Source organism: Mesoplodon bidens (assembly GCF_964165515.1).
Source record: "Mesoplodon bidens genome assembly, chromosome: 7".
NCBI classification, from domain to species: domain Eukaryota; kingdom Metazoa; phylum Chordata; class Mammalia; order Artiodactyla; family Ziphiidae; genus Mesoplodon; species Mesoplodon bidens.
The window spans coordinates 100,885,863-100,898,960 of record NC_138164.1 but is presented as its reverse complement, the minus strand read 5'-3'; the positions used below and the strand labels follow the sequence as shown (position 1 = coordinate 100,898,960).

The window sequence follows — 13,098 nt, the reverse complement described above, 5'->3', positions numbered from 1 at the left end:
AGGTTGGTTTATCCTCCACTTGAGGTTGGGGGAGGAGCCCTCCAGCCTGACCCCAGAACCTGGGTGTCCCTGAATAGCTTTGGGGAAACCAAGTGGTGCGGTGGTGCAGCCCCTCTAGAGCCAGAGTCCAGAGGTTCGTGCTCGGCTCCTGCTCTGATGGGACGTGCTGTTTGAGACCCAGCACAGGTGACTGTCCCCGGACTGTCCCCAGACCTCCCCCCGCCCCCGGGCCTGCCTCCTCAATGATCAAACAACAGGCTGGGACCAGAGCAGCAGCATTTTCCACAGTAGTTCTTCAGAACCCAAGTCCTAGAAGACACGCCCTTAAGAACAAGAGTCTTTGCTGTCACCAAGTTTGTGGAGCGCCAATTCTGCCCGAGAGTCACTGTGCATTAGGCACTTAGTGTCTCCAAGACACCTGGCAGTAAACACTGCTGACTTAAAACCATCTTTCACTCAACAGCCTAACATCACGTGGAATACATATTAGGCTCTTGAGGGTCCCTTGGGGGCCAGGGCTCCTGGACTCTACGTGCTGCAGGATTCAAAGGAGGCGAGGAGATGCATGGCCCTTCGACCCACCAGCTGGCTCAGACCCAGCACCTAAGAGCCATGCTCGGGTCTCTTCCTCATTCCCCTCATCCCACAGCCCAAATGCATCTCCTCCAATCCACCACCTCTCCCGGCCCCATGCCTCACCTGCCCCCTGGACCAGTGCAGCTCCCTGATTGGTCACAGGCTCCACTCCTGCCCTTGTCAAGCTATTGTGCACACTGCAGGGAGGACTCTTTGAAAAATGCAAACTAGATCTTGTCACTCCCTTGCCTGCAACCCTCCAATGGTGATGCAGCTGACACTTTGCTATAAAATCCAGACTCTTACGTGGCCAGCGGGGCCCTGCCTGGTTGGCCCTGCCCCTCCCCGGTCCTCAGGACCTCCATCCTCCCCAAGGCCGCTCTGTCTTACTGTTCTGTACACCAGGCCCCTGCCCACCTGAGCGCCTTTGCCCTCACGGTTCCTCTGCCAGGAGCACGCTTCCCCCAAAGCCCCTGGCTGGCTCCTTCCCTTCCTATAAGTAGACTGAGCTACTCCTCCCAGAGGCCCTACCCGAACACCTGATCTATACAGCAGGCCTCAACTCTAGCTGCGCGTTAGAACCAAATATGCCCGTGCACAGCCGCCTGTCCTTGCCCTAGGCCAGTCATCAGACTCTTGGGTATGGGGGGCTTCCCTGACAACTCTAAGGAACAGCAGCTTTGACACCTGGGCCTGTCACATGACCCTGCTCATTGCAGTCATCCTACGGGTCCACTGGGGCATCCGGAGTCCCCATGAGAATATGGTCCCTTCAGGGGAGGGGCTGCGTCTGTCTCACTTGCCCTGTACCCTAGAGCCTAGGACAGTGCCTAGCACGTAGTAACCCCTGGGTGTGTATTTTCAGGAAGAAGGAACAGAAAGGGGAGTCTGGGGAGGTCAGGAAAGGTTTCTTAGAGGAGATAAGAAAAACCAACTTTGATCCTGCAACTGGAGGTCTCTGGGCCTTAAAAATGACATCATTGGCTTGTGGGGAGGGGGTTGCTTCCTCCCAGGACTGGATTTTAATCTCCTTTTGGGTCAGAAAAGCCTGATAGAAGCCGTGAACCCTCTCTCTATAAAGATGCATGAAGACAGGCAGGCACACGCTTTCATCCAGTTTCAGGGGGCCACTAACCCCGGAAAGCCAGGACGTACTTTCCCCGTCTCCCAGTTGCTTTAGAGCAGTGGCCCCCAGTCTTGGCCATACATTAGAATTATCCGGAGAGCTCTAAAACGTGCTGGTGCCTGCCCCGCCAATCCCTTCCCCCAAGCCCCTGAGATCCTGCTTCAATTGGCCTGGGTGCAGCCTGGGCATTGGGGTTTTTTTTTAGGCTTCCCAGGGGATTCTCATGTATTGAGACCCAGCATGGCCTGGTCCCTCTGCTCTGAGTGGGATGCAGAAAGGCCTGGGGTCCCTGGTGCAGCAGGTCCTGGCCGGGGAGAATCTCACATGAAGCTTCCTGTACCTTTGCTCCATCCTCCACTTCCTGAAGGCACATTCCCAGCATCATTCACCAGAGAGCAATATCCGCTGTGCAGAAGACTTTTGAGATCATTGCCTTTCTCAGAGGGGCCAGAGAAAGCAGGAGACCACAGGTCACAGAGCAAAATCAGGGCTGCACACACAGTGGAGGACCCGCAGATTCCTGGTCCAGGCTTTTCTCTTTCCCTCTGCTGCCCTGCCCCAGCTCACCGGGCCTTCCGCAGAGAGATTTAAGGAGAACTGGACACAGAGTCACACAGCAGCCCTTGGTTGCCACCCCTGGATCTGCTACATACGGGCCACGTAACCTACAGAGCTGCCTCCTTATCAGTGAATGGGGAGACTAAACCCACCCACCCCTCACAGGTGTGAAGGTGAACTGTAATCAGGCTAGCACATAGTAGGGCTCGATCCATGCTGGCACCCTAGCCCCCTCCTCCCACTCTCTCTGCCTGAAGATGCCAAATCTGCCACATCTTACCAGCTGTGTGGCTTTGGGCACTCACTTCATCCCTCTGCCTCAACTTTCCCACCTGTAAAATGGACTTAATAATGGGCTATGGTGAGGCTTACATGAGTTAGTATCCATAAAATGCCTGGCACCTAGTAAGTGTCAAGTAAAAGCCACCAATTACGTTGATGATGATTATTACCCGGAAGTTGTTGATTTCCTGAGCAACAGTCTGAAGCCCTCTGGGGGCCTAGATCCAGCCTCCAGATACATGCCCAGCCTGGAGGCTTCTGTGCCAGAGAGTAACTACTGCTGCTCTCAGGCAAGGCGGGTGGGGTGAAACAGGGCGGGGCTGGGCCACCTAAGGAAGGAGACCTCTGCCCTCCACAGGGTGGGGGGGCCTCTGTCCCTAAGCCTCCGGGCTGTGCCTCAGGGGCCTGCCTGAGACCTGGACGTCCAGCCAGTTTGGTGAGTCAGACAACTGATCCCGTGGGAGCTCAGTCAGCTTGGATAGAAAGTGGAGTGAGAAAGCCTGGCCTGGCTGTTCTACTCTGGAAACCTGCCTGTCAGCAGACACTCCACCTGCAAGCTGGTTCTTGGCCACCCAGCTCTGCAGTTCTCTGGACTTTGTCCCGATTGCCCGTGAAAAGAGACTGGTCACAGGTGGCTGTGTTTGTTTTCACGTGTGACAGGTGATGTGTTTCCTGAAACCCATGCTGACTCCAGGGGCTGGCTTTTTGACCTCCCTACTACCTTATTTTTCCATCTTGGGTCTTACCTTTTCCCCTTGTTGTTAAAACAGAAAAATAAAAATAAAAAGCTGTTACCCGGGACCTCCCTGGTGGCACAGTGGTTAAGAATCTGCCTGCCAATGCAGGGGACACGGGTTCGAGTCCTGGTCCGGGAAGATCCCACATGCCGTGAAGCAACTAAGCCCGTGAGCCACAACTACTAAGCCTGCTCTCTAGAGCCCGCAAGCTACAACTACTGAGCCTGCGTGCCACAACTACTGAAGCCTGTGCACCTAGAGCCCGTGCTCCGCAACAAGAGAAGCCACCGTGATGAGAAGCCCACGCACCACAATGAAGAGTAGCCCCTGCTCGCCGCAACTAGAGAAAGCCCGAGTGTGCAGCAATGAAAGACCCGATGCAGCCAAACATAAATTAAAAAAAAAAAAAAAAAAAAAGCTCTTACCCTGGCAACCAGAAAATCAGGAGGCCATAAAGCATGATTAGGATCTCACATTTCCTTCAAGACTTAGGTTTGAATCCCAGCTCTGCTTCCTCCTGTGTGACCTTAAGCAAGGGAGTTACCGAATCTCTCTGAGGCCAACGTCTCGTCTCTAACATGGGGATACTAGCAGGACCCCCTGTCTCGTAGGGTTGTTGGGGGACTGAGATGGGGCGAATAAAGAGCTCTGGGGGGACTGTCAGCTGCTCACAACGCAAGTAAGAAAACCCCGCCGCCACCAACACCATGGGGTGGAAGAAACACATCCAGATCAGACCCCCCCAGGAATCCCAGGATCTTAGAGCCCAAGGCCTCCCGTTTGTCTTATAGATGCTGAACCCAAGGAGCAATGCAGGACAACCCCATCACATGATCCCATGAGCCGGTGTGACAGGCTCCTGTTCTCCTGAGGACCTTAACAGCCTGAAGCTGGGACTGACCCCTGACACTTGGGGGAAGGAGGCCGGGGGTGGCAGAGGAATGCAGGCCACCAGCCCCCCTGGCCGGACTATGGCAGTAGAGTGACAGCACACGTTCATTTGTATAAATGCCATTTCCCACTGTCTCTCATTTAATCTCTGTATCAACCCCCTGAGACAGTACTACCCCTATTTAGCAGATGAAGAAACTGAGACTCAGGTTCAGTGATTTGCCTAAGGTCACACAAGTAAGTGGCTAAGCCCTGAGTGAACTTCAGGTCTGACCTGAGACAAGAGCTCCTTTCTCTCCACCTGCTGCCAAAGTGAATGAGGTCAATGGTGGAGCCCGCCCGCCCCACCCTGCCACACCTCTGCTTGCCTGACTGCCACAGTCTGCTTGCCTGACACCCCATCTTACCCCAGCTCTGAGGCCTGACCCTTGGCTTCCGTCAGGAAGGAAAAGATCAGCTCCACCCATCCTGGCCACACTGTTCCTTCACTGGCTGATGAGGCCAACAGATGTGGTCCTTCCTTGCTTTTCTCTGAAACCCGAGTAAGGAGACCAGAGCGCTTTCAGCATGAAGAAGGGGCCACTCTGACAGAGGGTGCAGTTTTGGGGAGAGCAGACACTTTGAAACTTGCAGCTTCCCCGCCTGGCCCAATGCAGCCAAAGATTCAAGTTGAGGTTGAGCCATAGTCTCTGACCTCTCCCTCTCCATGGCTCCCTTTCCTATTTTTTGCAGGCTGCTTGGGCCCCATGCAAACCCTGCTCCCTCCCAACCCCGGGTTCTAAGGCTTGTACACTCAGATTCACAGTGCTAGAAAGGCCTTTGACATCACGTACTTCAGTCTCCATTTGTAAGATGAAGAGACTGAGGCCCAGAGAGGACCAAGAATCCCCACCCTTCTGGGGAGTGTATTTGTACAGGGCAGGGAGGGGACTGGTTAGAGCCATCAGTACTCCCCAACATGTTTCACATCATGATACATGTAGAGAAGTACACATATTTGTTCAGCACCCTGATGTGGACAGACAACACTGAACCTGGTCTGAGGTGACCCACCAGAGCTCTGTTCCTGGGGCTGAGGAGATAACCAGCCATTCGGGCACATCAGTTGGGAAGCCCTAAGTTAGAGAGATATTTAGGACTATATGAGAGGCTGCCCAGGAGCCCCACAGTCTAGGGGCCCTAACAAGAAGACCCAGATTCCCAGATGGGTTCTCAGGGGTCAACTACCTTCTGAGGACCCCTCCCCAGCCCCATGGTGGGAGGGAGAATAATGAACCAGTTCATAGTATGGACTTTGAATTGAGAGAGACCTAAATTCTAATCCCATTTCACAGAGCTGTGTAACCTTTGGCAAGCTGCCTACCCCACTGGGCCTCAGTGTCCTTATCTGTAAAATGGGGATATCAAGGCTTGTCCAGGAAGATGGTGGAATCAGCTTGCCAAACCCTAGAAAGCAAGCATGACAGAGGCAGGAGTCTCTGAGAAGAGGTGGTATTAGGCAAAGAGTCCCTTCCTTACATGGCAGGAGGAGGGTATGCATAAAGACTCTCCCTTGAGATGTGGGACACACAAAGATTCCTACAAACTGACCCTGGAAAGTTATCGTCACCCAAGAACTTGAAATAGATGTCAGGCAGAGGGAGGACTGATGAAATGAATGTTAATGAAAGCATCCCCATGTGAGCGGTGCTTCACAGATCTTATCTGATTTAACCCCACATCCCCCTGCCATGTGGAGAGCATGGCTTCATCATCTCTGTTTTACAAGCAGGGTGTCTGGGGCTCAGGAAGGTGGTGGCACTTGCTCCAGTCACATGGAGGACAGTGGCCGAGCTGAACTTTGTCCTCCAGACCCTCTGACTCTGGAGTCTGATGTCCTACCTGCTTTGTGATACTGCTCCTTACTGACAAGCCCTCTCACATGGGGTCACCCAGCATCAAAGCCCATGGCATCAGAGTACCCAGGAGTGGGGCCAGGTGTCTGCAGGTGTAACAAGCACACAGGGGCTGTGGAACTCTTACCCTACACCAGCCAGCTATGGCAGTGGTGGGTGCAGAGGGCCAGGCTGAACCACCAGGATGTGAGTGAACCCAGGCCTAACCCTCAGAGGCCACCTCAAGGGGGCAGCAAGCCTCCCCCCAGAACCGCTCATGGGTCAGAAGGCCTGAGGGGCTGCCCTCCCAGAAGGCTCCCAAGAGGCCATCTCTGCTCCGTTTCCATCCTGAATCAATGTAGTTCTTTGGCCCCCACAACTCTGGCTGGGCCCGGAGCTGGACATAGGAAGTGGATGGATGAAACCCATCCCTGCCCTCAGGGAGTGCTCAGGCTGGAGAAGGCAGAGACAGGAAAATAAGCAATTACACACCAGCATCATCATAAAGCAGCACGGTGATTCCACCCAGCCTCCAGCTCTTCCTCTGTGGGACAGGATGGGCTCTTTAGAACACAGCTCTCAGTATTCGATAATAACAAAAGCTAATGTTGTTGCAGTTACTATTTGCCAGAGATTGTGCTAAGCGCTTCACATGGCTTACTTTATCCTTGCAATGACCCTATGAGGTAAGCACTGCTTTTAACCCCATTTCACAGTTGAAGAAACTGAGACTCAGGGTGAAGGGACTTGCCCATGGTTACACAGACTATAGGGCTGGGAGTTGAACCCCAAAACCTCACCCAGAGCCCCTGAGCATTACTGTCATGCTGCACTGCCTGCAGAAATGAAGTTATAAATGTTATAAAGTTACAAAAATAACCTCACCAAGGTCCAACCTACATTAACTGGGTTTCACAGCCCAGCCTCCAGACCCAGCCAACTGAAGACACTCTGGGAAGGCACTAGGCATCAGGGACCAGCTCAGACACCCAACCCGGGGCCTGGCTAGCTGGGCACAGGTGGCTAACAAAGGGTTACCCTCTGGGTCAGGGCTGCGGAGATGGAGGCTGGGAGCTGGGTGTGGGGAGGCTGGGAGCTGGGTGTGGGCCCTCCGCAGGGTGGCAGGGTGATTAGGGAGAAGGAGGGGGGCTCTAATCAGGAACCTCACATGGCAGCAGTCACAGCACTCACCCTCCAGACCCTGGGCTCAGGAAGGAAGAGGTGAGGCCACTGAGATGCCACCTCCTCTGAGCAGCCTTCCCAGAGCATTCTCCTGCACAGACGCCCATGGAGCACTACCTGGCAGCCCCAATCATCTTGGCATGAGTAGTTAGGGTGGGCATCGGACGGATGTGGGTTCAAACCCTGGCTCTGTCTACCCATCACTGTCACTTAACTTTTCTGAGCCTCAGTTCCCTCATCTGTAAAATGGGCTAATACTTCCTACTTCCCAAGCTGTAGTTCTCAGCACCTTCCTAGGCTTAAGAGCTATTTTGGCTTTGGGGATATTTGATGAGAGAGAGACAGAGACAGAGAGGGAGGTGAGTGAGACACAGTAAAGGCAAAGTGCTGCACACACAGGTATACACAGGTACGTTTCCTCTCATGGGTCCTGGGGGGAAAACACAGAAAAGATGGAGAGTGAGGAGAGCAAGGGCAGGTCTGTAACTCCAAGAATTTGGAGGTGCAGGGTAGGGGGTAGAGGGGGTCTTCCACCTGAGACCCAGCTAGAGGCCACTCGGCCAGGGGAGGAGGGGGCACTGCAGGGCCTCTGGGCCCTCCCCACTCTGTCCTTCAGTCCCTCCGCCTCACCAGTCTCTTCCCCTCTGTATCTGTCCCTCTCTCTGTTGGTGGCTTCCTCCAGCCTTCCCCTCTGTCTGTCTCTCCCTGTTTCTGAGACCAGCTCTCACGTCTCTCCCTCTCATATCCTGAGGGCCTCAGAACATCCAGAGCATCCAGGGCACTCACTCCAGACACAGGGCCCGGACTCCAGCACAGCCAGTCCTCCCCGTGGCGGGCACCTGGCTCCAGGAAGGAGTGGCCCGGGGGCCCCATTTCCACAGTCAGCTGCAGGGGTCCAGGCCCTCCGGGGCTGGGAGGAAGGGCTGCACCTCCCACATGGCAAGCAGAGCCCAAGCCCCAAGTTTCCAGGCAGGGCGGCGGCCATTTAACCCACCCGGACACATGGCAGTTGGGGCAGGAAAGCGGGTCACAGAGGAGACCAGCACAGCCTGTCAGGGATCCCTGTCCAGGGCTCCCTGGGCCTCTTGGGTCCTCAGGGATTGCTAAGGAGCAGGGCTGGGACGGCTCCAGCTCCCCTAGACTGGGCTCAGCCAGGGTGGCCTTGGGCCTCAACACCTGCTACACCCTCCAGAGATGCTCTGGCTTCAGAGGCATGGGAGACTGATGGGGGCATTGGTTGTGGGGCAGGTAAAAAGAGAGGCAGGGGAGAGTGAGAGAGGCAGAGGCAGAGATGAGGGAAGAGAGACAGAGAATGGTAGGCAGAGAAGGACAGACAGATCCCAGGTGAAGGGAGCCTCCCATGCAGCCAGGGCTCCAGCCTGCAGACCTCAGGTCCTCTCTGGTCTCCACGGAAAGCCCTCAGGGGAGGCCTGAAGCAAAAGCTCTCCTGGCGTGCAGGCCTTGCTGGCCCAGGCAGGACCCCACCCTGGGAGCCAGCCCAGCTCTGCCCTGCAGCCCGCCCGGGGTGCTCACCACCATCCCACCCCCAGTCTTCAACAATGGCCCATCCCTTTCCCAGACCATTCTTCTTAGCCTTGGCCTCCCCCAGATTCTGGGAGCACCAAGCGGTGCCTGGACAAACACACCCACCCCGTCACACACACACACACACACACACACACACACACACACACACCCCTCCGGAGACTCTGAGCGGGCTGGGTCTTTATCACCAGAAAGGTGCTGGAGCCACTCCCAGGCCCTAAGGGAGCTGAGGCAGGGTGAGGGACTTGACCTCAGCCCGCAGCGCCTAAGCCACAACGAGCACCCAGGTCTCACACAGCCCCATGGAATCCCCCCAACTCAAGCCCTGGGGAGGAAAGAGCAAAGCCCAGCCAGGTCCTCACTATCTCATTCCTCTCCCATCAACCTCAACTTCCCCCCCTCAGCAATGGGGATAATCCCTACGCCAGCCCCAGAAGCAGGGGTACTGCCCCCGCAACCCTGGAGACCTAGGACTCCGCCACCCTCGCCTTCTCTCAACCCACTTCCCACTCCCAACTCCAGGGGCACGCCTACAGCAAAATTCAGCCAAGAATATGAGCACCCACTGAGGGCTGGGGTACGGAGCTGGGCAGAGAGGTCGTGAGTCCCCACTGCGGGCTTTGAAAAGTCCTTTTCCCTCTCTGGGACGACAACAATTCACTCCTACCTTATAGGGAGGAGACAGGCTTGAGCAATCAAAATGCTCTAGCACAATAAAGGGAAGTATGGTGATTATTATCACCGTGAGAAGGTTCCAGGCCACAGAGAGTTAGGAGGAGTGTGTGCAGACAGACAGAAATGGAAAGGAAAGGGGCTTGGTGCTACCGGAAGGGGTCTGTGTCCCCAGTGAGCCCCAGGGGCCAGGGGTGGGGTTCTGAGAGTTCTCAGCGCAGGGACCTTGAGTCAGGCAGGGCTTCAGGCCCGGGCCAGCTCCCTGCGCTGCACAGGAAGAAACGAGTCCAGACGAATGGTGACCCCGTATGCCAGGCCCAGAGCCAAGAGCACAGCAGCCTGGTGAGCTTCCAGGTGGCCAGAGGGAAAGGGGGCTGTCTGTGTCGCAGCAGGAAGGCGGACATGGAAATGAACTGTGACTGGCTGGACGCCAGGCTCCTGGGAGGGAGTACGCAGCACTTCAGGTCACCTGGATTCCCACCCCTACTCCTCCAGCTCTCCCAGGAAGCCCTGTGTGACCCTGAGAACACAGGTCAGAGGCGTATGCCCCCTCCACAGACCTGGAAACTGAGGCTCAGGAGGTACTGTGCCCAGGGTCACAACGTGAGGCTGGCAGAGCCTGTTTGGAGCTAATTCTGTCCCTCTGCCCAATCCTTCCCCTGTTATCTGCCTAGAATACCTCCCAGCTAGAGAAGATAGAGTTCAGGCCTGACACCAATGCCCAACCAGACACCCATCCCAGGGGATTGGGTGGGTGGAGGAGGAATGAAACCCAAGCTGATTGCAGGCAAGGGGTGGGGGGGGGATCTGCACTTCCCGAGCACCTGGAACCCAGGAGACATCAGCAGCAGGTGTTTTGCATATTGCATCTCACGCCAGCCTCACAGTGGTTGGTGAGGAAGATAGCTTTCTTATTTTTATAAAGAAGCCAGTGGTCAAAGAGAAGAGGCTTGCTGGGGGGGGGCAGGGGGGCAAAGTATGAGTCACAGGTCTGAGGCTGACCCTGAGGGACTCAGCTGTCCCCAGCCCATGCAGACCCAGCGCCCTGAGCCCTGCCAGCCTGACAGACCCCCCAGGGCTTGGGCCCAAAGGAACCACAGTCCCTGCTCTCATGGCCACCCTGGTGAGTTATCTAACCCTGTTAGCCAGTTTACCCGTTGGACAGAACCCAAGACAGTTGAGTTGCCTTGGCCACAGGGAAGAAGGCGGCTAGAACTGGGTCTGGAGGGACAAGGAAGACACAGATCAGAAGATAAGGGATGAGCTGAGGGCATTCAGGCAGAACCACAGGGCAGGGGCACCGAGGCCTGAGAGTCTGGAAAATTTTGTATCGTGTATCAGGAGGGCAGGCACAGTCCTCAGAGCAACCAGGAGCTGAGGTGGGAGGGGGACCTTGGCCAGACCCTCCTTCCCACCAGGGACCTCAAATGTCCGGATCTGGGCAGGAACCAGTAACAGGGGCAGCCTGGACCACCCTATCTTCCTTCCCCACGGTTTTTGGCCCAGAGTGAGGATCTCCGGCCAGCCTTTCCTGGAGTCCTGGGACCCTGGCACCCAAGAGCCACCACCCCAACTAAGAGCCCTGAGATCTGCAATCCTGAGCTGAGAATAGAGAGTAGCCCAGAGTTCTCCCTCCTTACTTAGGATGCAGCTTGGGGTGATGGACCAGCCTCAGGACGGGGAGCAAAGACAACACAGGTTCAAGTCCCGGCTCTATCTCTTCCTGAGCTGTAGGATCCTGGGCATCTCACTCACAGCCTCTGTCGTGATCTGTAAAATGGGCTCAGTGATAATAACCTCCCTGCCTATTTCATAAGGTGCTGGGAGGCTTGCAAGAGTAAGTACGTGAGAAAATGTCCACTGCTAAAAGCTATAAAGCATAAGGTATCATTCTGAGGTGAATGAAGCATGATCTGAACTGGGTCTCCTGGTGGCTGGGCCAGGGTCCTCCCACTGCAAGACCCTGAGTCCCAGGGGAGCCCTGCTCCTTGGGCTGACCCTCTCTGCATGGATGGTGGTGGAGCACAGGCTGAGTCCCCCACATCCCAGCTCCTTCCGTCCAGGATCCGCTGCCACTCCAGACCAGGGGCCCCAGTCTTGGAGTTTGGAACTGAAAGCCCAGCTCTGCCTCCTTCAGCTGTGACGTTGGGCAAGTCATTTCAGCCCTGGGAGCCTCAGTTCCCTCATCTGTAAATGGGGGCTGATGATAACCTCTGCTGGGGGGAGGGCACTGCTGGGAGGATGACCTGACATCACGGCTGCAAAGTGCCCAGGGACGGGCCTGGCGCACATCAGATGCTCAACAGGTGAGGGTTCTCTCCCCTCCCTCTGCTGTGCCTGCCACACAGCGCCCAGGCTCAACCAGAGAAAGTTTCTAGCCCCCCGGAAAAGTGGCCCAGAACAATAACTGGGAACGTAAACTGGCTGGAGAACACTGGATCTTGGAAGAAGATCACGTTGCTGAATGGTTAGTGGGGGTAAAAAGTAGAGCAAAACCCTGGCTCAGAGATGGGGAACGTGCCTTCCCAGCCCCCTCACTTGGAGTTCCCCAGGGCAGGCACAGGGTTCAGGGAAGGTACCTCTGCTCCTGCATCACACCTACATGAGGTAAGCCCAGAGAGTGTGTGTGTGTGTTGGTGGGGGTGGGGGTGGGGAATGAGATTCAGGAGGAGCAGGGAGAGGTGACAAGGCCAGCGGTCCTGTATTAGCACTCCTGCCGGCTTTCAGAGCATCCCTGGATCTATCAGATAGCCTGTCAGAGCCTCAGTTTTCCTTACTGTAAAATGGGGATGGTGGTAATCATCTTATCCTCTTGCACATGGCTATATAACAGTGCATACTGGAGAAGCGGTGATGAAGTGGGGGTAGAGGGAAGGTTAGTTCAAATTTCACACAAGCCTTTATTAAAGGAGGCAAGGTTCCTACTGGCAGCAGCCCCAGGAGCTGAAATTCACTACACAGCCTCCCCTGTCCCAATCCACTACTCCATTGGTTCTCAAAGTGTGGTCCCACACCCAGAGCAGCAGCGTCTCCTGGGAACGTGTTAGCAACACACATTCCTAGGCTGCACCCCAGACCAATGGAACCAGAAACTCTGGGGGTATGATCTGTGCTTTAACAAACCCTCCAGGAGACTCTGAGGTATATCAGGGTTTGAGAACCACTGCGCCAGCCCATGACCCCCAGCCCTACTCCAGAGAAACCTCCTCCTACCGACTCATCTCACTTTCCCTGGCTCCCAGAAGGCTGTTGGGGAGGAAGGAGTCACCATGGAGAGAGGTCATTAAAGAGTAAAGATCCCATAATTAGTTAATGACGCCGCAGGCTCCCGGAGAGGAGGAGGGTCCAAAGTCAGACCACAATGGAGGAGGAAAAGCTCCTCCATATCTGTCTTTCTCTTTCTGTCTCACTCCTGTGCACCCACACACACCCCAAGAGCCTGCCCCCTTCCCTCCGTGAGCTTGCTAACCAGCACCGAGGGACAGACAGTGCCTCTCGTCCCAGGAGAGCTGGAGCTACATGTGCGGGTACACGCTGGTGCGTATCAGGGAAAGGGCTCTCCCCCAGGAATCTGGTCCTTGGACCTTAAGTTTAAAAACCATGTGACAAGACAGCCACTTCGAAGAATTCAGTCTGTGAAGATCATTAAAGTTGA

At 55.5% G+C, this 13,098-nt stretch overlaps 1 protein-coding gene across 5 annotated transcripts in view; it reads right to left on the bottom strand.

Annotated features, from left to right (window-relative positions):
* CD82 (CD82 molecule) overlaps positions 1-13,098 on the bottom strand; it is a 52,600-nt gene that overhangs the window by 29,776 nt on the left and 9,726 nt on the right. For 2 of the 5 annotated variants that reach the window (XM_081240997.1, XM_081240998.1), the window contains exon 2: positions 4,578-4,701. The exons of the other annotated variants lie outside the window; for them this stretch is intronic. The gene's annotated coding sequence lies outside the window, so the exon portion shown is untranslated. The remainder of the gene's footprint in view (positions 1-4,577; positions 4,702-13,098) is intronic. 5 annotated transcript variants of the gene reach the window in all.